Here is a 12,991-nt window from a genome sequence, read left to right as displayed (position 1 = left end):
CTCCAATGCGTAGCCGCCAACGGCGATACAAATGTCAGCTACATCATCTTTCTTAGAGAAAAAAGTTACGTTCACTAGAATAAAGCAGTACGTCAATTGTACAGTCGTGAACGATGCGCATTGTCAAACGTTTGCTGTGAACGAAAGCGGCGATACAAGTTCAGCTGCAGTGCGAGGCCGTAGACAGCGGGCTGGGTAGGTCTGTTGCGTGTATTTTGCGTGTATTCGCGGGCTTCTGTCATGCTTGGAACACTTTTATGTTGACGCATTGAGCAAGAGAAAGCTGTATTGGGAGTTTTACATGTTGCTCTACACTTTTATCAGGGACACTTTTAATCTAATTATCATATTTGATAAGTTGATTAAATTATTAAGGTAATTTTGTAAGAAGGAGGAATGCAAAAAATAATATGAGTGTCTCGAAGGGACGGCAAACAACATTACCTTGGTTCTGTCCAGCTGCGTGGCATTTGCATATTTTTAATGTGTGACTCAACTTACGGGGGACATCCGGTATAAATATATATATACAGGGTGTCCCAGCTACCATGCAGCACGATTTAAAAAAAGTGACACGGCGTTACCGAAGCAAACCTAGTGCGTATTGTTTCCAGTACAGTGGAGTAGCCGCCAGTAATTTTTTCGTTACTGAGATTTAATGAGGTAATTATAATGAATTATTTAGGTCGAGAAGTAATTTCCTAATTATCAAAGTGTCAATCAGAAAGTTGTAGAGCAACATAAAAAACTCCCGATACAGCTTTCTGTTGCTCAATACGTGCTACATAAATGTGTTTGTCTGAGTGTGAAAGAAGCCAGCGAATACACGCAGAATTGCCGCGCGACTGGCCGCTCGAGGCATTTTGCCTGTATTAGCGGTCTGTTTCATGCTCACAAAAACACTTTTATGTAGCCCGTATTGAGCAACAGAAAGCTGTATCGGGAGTTTTTCATGTTGCTCTACAACTTTCTCATTGACACTTTGAGAATTAAAACAGTACTTCTGGAGTTAGATAATTAATTACAATTACCTAATTAAATCTCAGCAACGAAAAAATTACTGGCGGCTACTCCACTGTACTGGAAACAATACGCACTAGGTTTGCTCCGCGTAACGCCGTTCCTATTATTGCGATAGCAATTATATGGACACTCCAAAGCAGATTTCTGCCGTCGGCGTCGCCGTCGCCGTCGCCGTCGCCGTGAGGTTCCGTATGACGTCAATGGAAATGAAATCGTCGCCGCGCGCCGCCGAACGCTGTATGTGCGAGTGAACGCACGGCGGAGAACAAACGCGCGTTCTGTGCCGTGCTCCCTTAAGGGCTGCAGAAGTAGGCGTCTCTTTCCTCCTTTACAATCACCATATATGTAGAGCAAACGCGCCTTCTTCTGACGCACGAAAGGCCGTGGGGGGCGGGAGGGAAGGAGGGGAGGCGACGTTTAGTTGCGGCACCAAATGCGTATTTAAATAAAAACGTTGCGAGGTGGTAAAGACTTCCGACGCTGCTCGACGAGTGTCCCGTTCTGATCTCGTCGAAAACCTCCGAGCCGCCGCCAGAGGCACCGGCAACAGTCACCAACGCCGCGCGCGTTCGGTGCGAACGCGGGTAAAATCGTGCTGTGTGATAGCTGGGACACCCTGTATAAAGACTTGTGTCTGCGCTCTTCAACGTGCATGCTTGTTCTTTTGCAAGTGCTCTTTTGTGTTTGTACGGGTAAACATCAGATCATGTATAAATTGACGCGCCTAAGGTCGGGAAAATTTTTGGGAAGTAATTCGAGTATCTTGAGTATGTGGCTGAGGGAATATTTGTGTTTGCGGACGCGTGCTTCTTCTTGTGGGCGGCAGACGTCTTTATCAACCGATGTCGTTCGGCGCAGAGGCATATGATATCCTTAAACAAGGTCGCCGACTAAGTACAGTTTGCCGTTCTAAGTGGGAAGCGGGGGTGGTCCAATTTCACTTCCATGTGCAAGGAATCGTATAACCACGCGGCTTCGCTTTCTCATTTGCTCTCCAGGAAGCTTCATAATGCAGACTGCATAGTGTAACGCGGCCTAGCAGGGCTAAGAAATATTCATTTACATGTTTACTTCTCGTTGTTAAGAAATGCTAACCACCTTGTTATTTTTGAAGCGCTTAGGTTCAGGAAGCACATGGGACATGCACGCAGGCCACAACATTGCTCTTATCTTTTGTCCTAGATTGCACAAAGGGACAGCGATGGCTTAATGATATTTTTTCCCGTTCAGGCGCGCTATATTGTCGGCGTCGTTTCTCTGACGTCGGCATACCTTCCTCTGAGTGGCTTCCCACCTCTAAGCTATGTACGGAATAATGAAAAGTACCTGACGGCCTACATTGATAAAGTCCTCATGAAAGCCGCCAGTGGAACCCCAGACTGAGAGCTCCTTACACATATAATCTTTCTTGCAGTGGCAAAATTTTCTTCTTGCGGTGCTGACGTCAGCCACTGCAGCAGCGACCTTTTAAATATGGTAACAGTGCATCTGTGCACAAGAAGCAGAGAAGAAGGAGCGGTGGAAGAGAAGGAAGACGAAAACTGTGTTTTGGATCTGGCGGTGGCGCCACATGCCGTGCTTTAACGCCGAACCTACTAAATAAGCGCCTCTCGCCTTGTAGCATTTCTGTGGAGGTGCTGGGTACCCCGTCCGGCCACGGAACCTCTGCCATAAAGTTTTCGCCGTAGTCGCCGTCTTGCCGGTCATCCACCATTGCCTCCCGACATGTCCAACGACGCAGACGCTACGATGTCATCCTCTGGTCCTTGCCAACTGCACACAAGCTCATATGAAGGAAAAGCTTGGGAAGACGTCAATGAATGGCTGACCCATTACGAAAGGGTGAGCAGGAGCAAGAAATGGGACTGGAAGGCCCAGCTTGAAAATGTAGCATTCTCGTTAACTGATACCGCACTCGGGTCGAACGATAATCACGAGGACACCCTGACAACCTGGAACACTTTCGTTGAGGAACTCAGAAGCCGCCTCGGCGAAACAACTGCCAAGGAAAAGCGTGCCGAGTTGACTCTCGCCCAAAGGGCTCAACTTGCTGGTGAGACTTGCGCCACCTATATTGAAAGTATCGTGGGGTTGTGTAACCAGGTGAACCCAAGCATGTCGGAAGAACACAAAGTTGGCCATCTACTGAAGGGGATTGCTGAAGACGTCTATAATTTTCTCATCGGCAAGGATAATTTGAACTCGGTGTCCGACGTCACACGACTTTGCCGCACCTTCGAAACCTTGAAGATGCACCGAATAACGACCGATTTTCCACGGTTGGTCAACGTGACAAGGGTGGCAAGTATTGACGTGAGCTCGTTGTCGTGCCTGGCATCAACGATGCGCCAAATAGTTCGTGAGGAGCTGCTCCGATACGAAGAAGTGCCTTCATCCGCACCACGTTTCGCGGGTGCCCGCTCATCGCAGGACACCGCATTCCCACGTCCTACTTCCACCTGGCAATGGGTGAATGCTGCGGACGTCGACTACTACGTGGAACCTCTCCGTGCAATGGAGCCATTGTCGGCGAGCTTCGACTACCAACCCCGCCCTCGTTCCACCGGGCAGTATCGACGACCGTCAAGTCATTATCGTGCGGAGACCGAGGTCAGCCATTCCCCGTATTTCGACATGCCTGTCTACTTCGAAGAGCTGCGTGTGCGTCGACCTCCGCCTTCCCGTGCGTGTTATAGCTATGTGATGCACCAGGCCACATCGCACGCTTCTGCGGATGCCGTCAGTCATCAGGGTACGAGCGACCAGCTGTGTGCCCTCGCCGCTGTGACGTGTCCCCAGTGCCCTAGGCCGACCCACACGACATCGGGCAGTAGTTCCTGGCAACCTAGCTTCAGGAATGCTTCACCGGCCTCCGACGGGAGTTTTGCATTGTCCGCCAGCGCCTCGGTCACGCCGTTCCCCGTCACCACTGCCGGAAGACTAGGCAGACACGGCTGATGGAGGGGTGACGTTGCTGGAAATTCGCTGTCAACAGCGAATTCGCTGCAAGCTCCTCCCGTTCTTACGTGACGGAAAAAAGGTGCACATAGTTGCTGATGGGGTATCCATAATGGCTTTGGTGAACACAACATCAAGTATTTCAGTAATGAATTTGTTATGAGAGAACACAATGCTACAATGTTACTTGAAATGTTGGAATTGGAAAGTGAAGCAGGTATGTTCTTTCGAGTAGGTTACGAACCAGTGCGTCCTGTTGGTGTGTTTACTCTCGGCGTATTATATTGGCGAGTGACATTTCACTACCGATTCGTAATGCTTTTCTGGTGTGCCCACAATTTAATTTTAGATATTGACTATTTTAAGCAGTGCGGTGCTACTACAGTTCACTGTCGAACTGTGGAGTTGTCAGCATCTATCTATCTATCTATCTATCTATCTATCTATCTATCTATCTATCTATCTATCTATCTATCTATCTATCTATCTATCTATCTATCTATCTATCTATCTATCTATCTATCTATCTATCTATCTATCTATCTATCTATCTATCTATCTATCTATCTATCTATCTATCTATCTATCTATCTATCTATTGTATTCTCTGCGGTATATCACCTCAGATTGAAAATATTACTCTGCCCTCATCATCTGGTATCGATGATATTACCTGAATGTTCCTGCAAAAAAACTAAATGTTTTCTTATGTGTATCCATGTTTATTATACTCACCGTATCCTGCTACTGCCAGCTTACCCAAGAGCGGGAAAGTGGGAAAGGTCATTCCAATCTACAAAGCCGGTAACAAAATCTCGCCATTGAACTAACATCCCATTTACCTAACTAGCCTTCCTTGCTAGGTCATGGAACACGTCATTTACTCGCATGTCATGAATTTCCTAGGCTCGATCCAGTTATTTAACCCTTCACAGCATGGTTTCTGCAAGGGCCTGTCATGCGAAATCCAACTGGTCACCTTCTTTCATGATTTCACTTTCTTTGACGATAGCGTCAGACAGACGCTATCTTACATTTTGCAAAGACATTCGACAAAATCGCACCTCAGAGACTAATGCTGAATCTTCGCCGCTTAAACATAGATCTCTAAATTCTTGAATGGATTAAGAGAAAGCTTTATCTCTGGGTTTCCTATCTTAACAAATAGGAAAGGAGAAATCGTTTTTCTCGGCAAACACCGCATACAATTTGTTGAGGTTTGTTGCATTTAAAAGAAAACGTTAAAATCTAGTGGCAGTAGGTAGCGAATGCTTGATTCAGGTCGTCAATTTTTTTAATAAATATTGACGAAATTCGCTAATTTTTAGGAAACGAAACCATCCCGTGTACAACTGTGTAACTCAGCAAAGAAAAATGACATCACAATTATGTATATCCCACTTAATAGTACACCTAAAGCGGACAAAATTGATATATTATACATGGCTCTCAATTAGACCACTAATGTTTGATTAGAACTTTTGCAAAATCTATGTAAACAATGTAACAAATTCACGTAATATATAAATTGGCATGTCAAATTTGTCCGCTTTGGATGCTCGAATCGATGCATTTTACCGAACTGCAATATCTTTTCTCGGAGCAGAGCTACAAATTTGCCAACTCCGTTTTACTATTTTTTTCGAACTTACAAATTTTGGAAAATTGCATTACAGTTTCAGGCCCTAAATCGAAATTCGCCTCCAACATTCACGAGAATTTAATTTTTTTTCTCTCAAATGCAAGAAATGTCATTAAAATCAATCCAGTGGTTTTCTCAGAAAAGCGTTTTGGCGTTTTACATGTATTTGAATAGGCGGCATCGGCATAGGCAATATGCGGCATCGAGCTCTTCCTCTTAAGGCATTCCTGTCTAACTGCTCTCAAACCGGTCTTATTAATAGAAAAACCTCTGATTTCCTCCCAGTAACCTCGGTTGTACCACAAGGATCCGACCTTGTGCCCATTTTGTTCTTGATTTATATTAACGATTGCCTTCAAACGCATCAACTAACATCCGCGTATGTTTGCTGACAATTGCGTTATTTATCGCACTCTCAATGACGCCCTCGACCAAGAACCTTTGCAAACTAGTCTTAACCACGCCTTAAAACTAGTGTAACCAATGGCTAATGAAGCTTAATCCTAATAAATGTAAATTTGTAACCTTCGTGCGCCGCTCTAGCCACCTTCATTTGCCGTACACAATTTCTGGCGTTGACGAACAAGCCGTTAACTCATTAAGATACTTGGGTGTAACCTTATACTGTGGGTGACCTGTCTTGGCGTATCTGACGAATATATATATACCATTGCCGTTGGCCATGAACTTCATGTGTCGCCACACCTGCTCGTACCGTTAAGTTTCCTCTCCATTTTTTCCGCGCGCCGCATCAGAATGGAAGGGCCTTTCCCACCAAATCGCAGCGATCACTTGTCCATCACCTTTTCTGAATGATGTAACTGATTTTCTTTCTTAGTGATGTCTTCTCTGGCTATATTGTAAACCCACCCCTTATGTGATACCCCCTAGTGAGGTTCGAAATAAAGTGATGTCATGTGATGATGTGATGGCAGGCTAAAGAAGAGGTGGTGAAGGACGATGCAGGTAGAGGTATTTTGACGAAAGTTGGCTTGATGGGGCCATTGGACACGAGTGTCGCCACCATTAACAGAGATTGTGAGCGTCTTCTCATTATGATCTAAGGTGAGTTGGGGTCCCGTGTACAGCGGCTGAAGGGAACGTCGAGTGGAGTCAAGCCGTAGAATCGCATAAGCCGAGTCTCGAAGATCACGGAATACAAGGGGCGTTCAATATTGACGAGCTCTGGTCGGTGTTGCTCAAATGCTGGAGAACCGATCGGTTAAGTACTGGCCGTACTGCTGATGGTTAGACGTGGTCGGGGGTGTAGGGCACATGAATGCAGCAGGCAGACGCAGTGACATGCCATACAGGAGAGGGGCAGGAGTGCAGGAGAGATCTTTGATAGCTGTGTGGAACCCTAGAAGAACTACGGGTACAGTAGTGACCCACTGATCAGGAACGCCCTGGGCCATGAAGGCAGCCTTCACTGGGAGCTGAAACTGCTCTACCAAGCCGTTGCTTTGCGCATGGTATGCCGTGGTCTTTACATGGCGGGTTCAGAGATGACTCGGGAGCTGGCGGAAGATCTCGGACTAAAATTTACGGCCCCTGTCGGTGATTATTTCGGTGGGAATGCCAAAACGAGCAATCCACGTAGAAACGAGGGTCGAAGCGAGGGTCTCTGCAGTAATGTCCTGTAATGACGTCGCCTCAGGCCACAAAGTGAATTTATCTACGATGGTCAGAATATAATGGAAGCCCTTGGATGGCGCATCCTTGGATGGCGGCAAGGGTGCTACTATATTGCTATAGATGGGTGAAAAACGTGCATTGGGAACAGCGAACTTTGGCAACGGGGTGAAAGCCGTGTGTGACACGTTGCACTGCTGGCAAACCAGACAGGGGCGTGCTCAATCGCGAACGTCACTGTTCTTTCCTGACCAAACGAACCGCTCCGCAACGAGGCGTTGTGATGCACCAACGCCGGGATGTGAAAGCGAGTGAAATTAGTCGAACACAAGTCGGCGTAGTGGTGGAGGCACCTAAGCACGTTGACTGCCGGAACCTACATTTACATCCCAGAAAATGTGTATGCCTGGGCCTGGAAAGTGCACTTTCTTCAGATGGAGATGCGAAACATTCGATGACAGGAGAGCCTGTAGGTATTCGTCTCGTTCTTGTAAATCCGCAAGCTGCTGGAGCGCGAAGTTAGCGTTGCCAAGCTTGCAGTTGCGAGTGAGAGTGTGACAGGAATGGATGGCGTCTGCGCCTTTTACGTGCTGAATATTAGTTGTGACCTCAGACAGGAATGTCAGTTAACGATTTTCACGTGGGATGTAAGTAGTGCGGCCGAATAGGAAGGCTGTAGTTAGGGGCTTGTGATCAGTGATAATAACGAAGGGCTGTCCCTCGAGGAAATACCGAAAGCGCTTCACCGTCAGGTAGTCGGCCTGCAGTCCACGTCAAAATGCACTGTTCCGTTGCTGCGTTGGCGTTCGTTTTCTAGAGACAAAAGCCGAGTGGTCTGGCCGCATAAGAACTGCTGAAGCCGACCACCGATGGCGCATCCCGATGCATATGCCCGGAAACTCGAGTAGGCCTCGTGCGGCGAGTGCACCAGAAGAGGAATTGACGCGAGGGCCTCCTTGATATCAATGAAGGCGTCGTTGGCGGCGGCGGACCAAGCAAGGGAAAATGAAGTTGACTTGGTTGCCTGAAGTAGCGTCTAGAGGTCTTGGACGATGGCTGCACATCGATGTACGAAACGCCGGTAATAATACAAGAGTCCCAGAAAGCGGCGTAGTTTGCACAGCGATTCTAGGCGTGGTAATTCAATGCTCGCTGTGATCTTGCCGAGAAGGGTGCGGATGCCGTTGGCGTAAACCAAGTTACAAGAAAACTCCATGGATGGAAAGCCGAATTCGCATCGTGGAACCCACCTATGCTGAGCCATCACTTTGGCGTGTCGGTGAGGGCACAGGATTGCGGTCGCACCATGCTGAAGCATGCAAAGCCCACAATGCTGTTGGTTTGGAATGTGCTCTGGGGACTTCCAGCGCAGGATGTCCACTTCGCGTGTCAGCCACCGGAAGGGGAGAACGCATCGCAGCCCGCGGACGGCGCCTGGACAACCACGCGAGGATGGACGCAGCCTGATCACGCGAGCGGGTCTTCAGCAGGACCGAGCGGCCCCCGAGAAGGCTGTTCCTTGCACCGCAAGGCTCTATGCGAACGCGAGCTACCCCATTAACATCGTTAAAGAGGTGCGCGAGTGCGCGAAATAGAACTTTCTTAAGACGCTATCATTTCGCGGCCCCAACTATACGAGAATAGAGGGACATTGATCGTATTCGCTGCTATTAAATTTTGTGATTTCGGGGTTGCGCCTGTTGAAAACTGTAGAGAAAAAAGAGGTAAAGAACGCGGGAGGCGAAGGTTCGCGCTAGCGTCATCTTAGCAGTTCTATCAATAAACCGCATCCGACGGCGTCGGTGTAACTTTTGGTGTAAAACCCGGGAGAAAACTGGCGTCCTGTACCGACGATGGATGGACTGCGACGCAGCAGAGGCCTACTTCGAGCCGCTGCTAAAAGGCTCACCTCGTCTGCTACCGAATCGCTACAAGCCAAGCATCCTTCGCCATCCGGCCTGCAGGTCATTTTGGATGACCTGCAGGACAAGGACTCGGTGCTAGCAGCGCACAATGACAATATTACCGACGTCATGAATGACGGTGACGAATATGAGGTGGAAGCCACCGTAACTCTGGAGTACCACGACAAGATCCGCAACTCCGTGAGCCATGTCCGCTTCCTTCTGAATTCTGCTACATGTAAGGGCCGGAGACAGCACCACCCAGAGTGCTGTGAGCGAAACCACCACCCAAGGTGTTTCCAGTCAAGCAAGTTCCTGAGCACAGATACAACGATTTTCCCTATAAAAACTACAAGTAGTCCGCTGTCTCCGGTGGACTGCGCGAGCGGCAGGGCTTTTGGGAACATTTCGAGGCCATTATCAATAACAACGGCGACCTGTCTGACATCAAGACGTTTTCGTATTCAAGATCGTACTTGACTGGAACTGCGAAGCGTACAATAGAAGGTGTGCGCATAGCGGAAGCGAACTGCGCCGTAGCGTGAAAATGCTCCGAGAGAGATTCGGCCGTCATACCGCCCTTGTTGACTGACCACATTGACAATTTGCTTGCCATCATTCCCATCGATCGCTCTTCTCAGGTATCGCAGCTGCGGGAACTCTACGAACAGGTGAACTTTCGTACAAGCTGCCTCGACAGCCTCGTGGTTTCAGCGTCAGAATACGCGGTCATACTTCATCGCATCTTTATGCGATCGCTCCCCGAAGGTATCGCCATTCTCTGCTGTCAACGTATGAAGGAGACTGAGGCCGACGACGCGGCTACTCCGAGGTTGCGGCAAGAGGAGGTGCGAAAGGTCATGAAGTTCCTGCAGGTCCAAGTCGAGAGCAGAGAAGAGCGCCAACCCTCCCGTTCCAGGTGCCTACCGAAAATTTCCTCCGCGGGACACGCGCGATCCCAACCTTGTCTACCCCCCCCCCCCCCCCCCCCCCGGTACCGTCAGCCTTAGCTAAGTTGACCGCAGGATCTGCATCGAACGACCATCCCTGCTATGTACTGTGCGATCAACGTGACTATGCCATAAAGGACTGTCACGTCACATTGCCAGCCCACGACATCAGACGCCGACTAACTGGAAAGAACAGCTGTTTTAAATGTGGAAGGGAGGGACACGTCGCACGAAAGTGCCGCAACACCTACGTGGCTCAAGTGCAAGCACTGCTCGAAACATCATCTTTCCCTACTTTGCGCCATATAGAAACAAGACAGCAACTGCCCGTCTAGCCGAGAGCAGTGATCCGCTTATCAACCATGACCGAACGAAAAGTGACCAGCCACCAGTGACAAGTGCTGCAGCTAGTAGTTCTACATCTGCACCTCTCCTGATGCAAACGGCCACAGTGTGGGCGTGCGGACACCACAACCACGATGCTGTGCTAGTTCAATTACTGCTTGACACTGGCATCCAGAGAACGTTCATTCGACGCGACCAGTCAAAAAGGCTCGACCTGCCTTCCCTTGGCACAGAAGACCTCTCTCGGTTGAAGTTTGGCACTTCTATGTGTTCGCGCCCTTACAGATGCCGAAACGTCAAGCTCAAACTTCATAGTCTGTTTGACTCCCGCAACGTCACGGTAGACGCGTTGGAAGTGCCGGAAATCTGCACCGTGAAGACTCCCGCCATCGGACAAGATCTCTTCAGACAGTTGCATGAACGCAAGATGCTTGTCGCAGATGAGAATCGACTGGGCCATCAGTGGAAGCGACAATTAGTGTCCTTATATGATCAGATTATTATTGACGCGTAGTGACCGGAAGAATAGAACGCCTTAGCACCGACCTATGCACAGTTGAGACGGTCTTTGGTTGGATAGTGCAAGGCGTTTACCCATAAAGGCCCGCCAATGGTTTAACTGCTTCGAAACCCAACACGTCTGCCCTATCTCTTGCGTGCCAACAGAAGAGGCAAGGCGCACACAAAATTGACTCGACGGAGAGGTGGCGACTTGGTGCAATAGGCATTTACCGACACCGAGAAGACGCCAACGACGTTTGCCAAACCAGCAAGGGAGTCGCCCAGTTTTATCTCCATTCTTTTCCAGACTCAACTGGCACCGACAGTCAAAGCCCCGACAGAAGCCAGCCTCCTACCGCCGGGAAGACAACTTCGACGAACCCAGTCACAGCTCTTACAAAGGTGTGAGAAACAGCTACAACAGCCTTTGGTGAAAATTACCATCATTGGAAACAGCGTTTTCACTGAGCAAGAAAGCAGGCTCAACGAAAGCAGGCGAGTGACGAGTGATTGTGAGAGAAAAGTAAAAAAACAGCGTCTGCAGAGAGCGAAATCACATGAATCGCGATTCATACAGAGGGCTCAGTCGACGAAGGCACCCTGGAAGCCAGTGCTCAAGCCGCCACTCTACGCATGCAGTCTTCCGAAAGGCCAAAGCAGTCAAAGCTCAACGCGTGCCCATCTGACCTCAAGGACCAGTCGCCGAATTCAAGCTGATCTCTGCAATGAGTCGTACATTTCTCCCAGTTACATCGCGAACATAATGCGGGACACAAAATTTGCCACGAATCAATCATCCCCACTCTATATACCACCACCGCAGTGAGGAGACGGAACACCACCGAAGGCATTGCTCGGATCCGCAGTCCCGACTTCAAAATCTCGACGGCTTCGAGCAAGGGTGGGAAACTTAACATCGATAAGCCTGATACCGGGGAAAGCGTCTTTGGCGGCTTCGAAAACAGAGGAAGAAGGGATACTTCCTGTTCCTACGCTCTACTCAACACAGCAAGCCGATGCTGTCTTCAAACTAACAGACCAGCAATGTTGTCGTCGAGGACATAAACGCACCGCCTCAAACATGGAAGTTGGGACCTGTCTTTAAGGCGTTTCCAGGACGAGACGGTATTGCGCGGTCCTTCATAATAGTACTGTCGATCAGCAGGTCCGACGTCCCGTGCAGTGTCTCTACCTCCTGGAAGCACACACGTGCAACGCGGCCGCGGGGGTGTGCTGAAAACTGCAGAGAAAGAAGAGGTAAAGAACGCGGGAGGCGAAGACTCGCGCTAGCGCTATCTTCTTAGTTCCATCAATAAAGCGCATCCGACGGACGTCAGTCTCTGGCTTCAATATGCCGCACAGCTCATTGAGGCCAGATAATGTCATTCGCGTTTTTCAAGCGAAGCTTGTATTGGCTCACAAATATAGGTGGCGTTGCAGTCAGGCAAAAACTCATGTGTGGCACTCACCGGGCACCTCGGATTTTCCCGGACGCTATCGAGAATACAGTAAAGGTATCGCTGGCCGCACCTGACCGCCGACGTCGCCCGTTACGTCAAGACATGTCGAGACTGCCACTAACGACGCAAGACACCACCGAAAAGGCCGGCGGGATTTCTGCAGCCGATGGAGCCTTCTTGCCGACCGTTTTAGCAGATCGGGATGGATTTGTTGGGGCCCTTTTCGACGTAACATCTGGAAACAAGCGGCTCGTCTTAGCTACTGCCTACCTTCCCCGCTATGCCGAAACGAAAGCTCTGCCTAAAGGTAGTGTGGTCAAAGTTGCTAAATTCTTCGCCGAGAACCTCCTGCTGTGACATGGTGCCCCAGAAGTCCTTATCACGGACAGAGGAACGACCTTCACTGCAGAGCTCACCCAAGCCATATTGCAATACAGTCAGACAAGAGGACAACTGCCCACCTCCTGCAGACGAATGGTTGCAGACGAATGGACTGAGCAAGACCCTCGCCGACATGCTTGCAATGTACGTCGACGTCGAGCACAAGAAGTGGGATGCCATCCTGCTATACGTAAT

The sequence above is a fragment of the Dermacentor silvarum genome, chromosome 2 (assembly GCF_013339745.2).
Source record: "Dermacentor silvarum isolate Dsil-2018 chromosome 2, BIME_Dsil_1.4, whole genome shotgun sequence".
Classification (NCBI taxonomy): Eukaryota; Metazoa; Arthropoda; class Arachnida; order Ixodida; family Ixodidae; genus Dermacentor; species Dermacentor silvarum.
Note: the sequence above shows the minus strand (reverse complement) of the source record.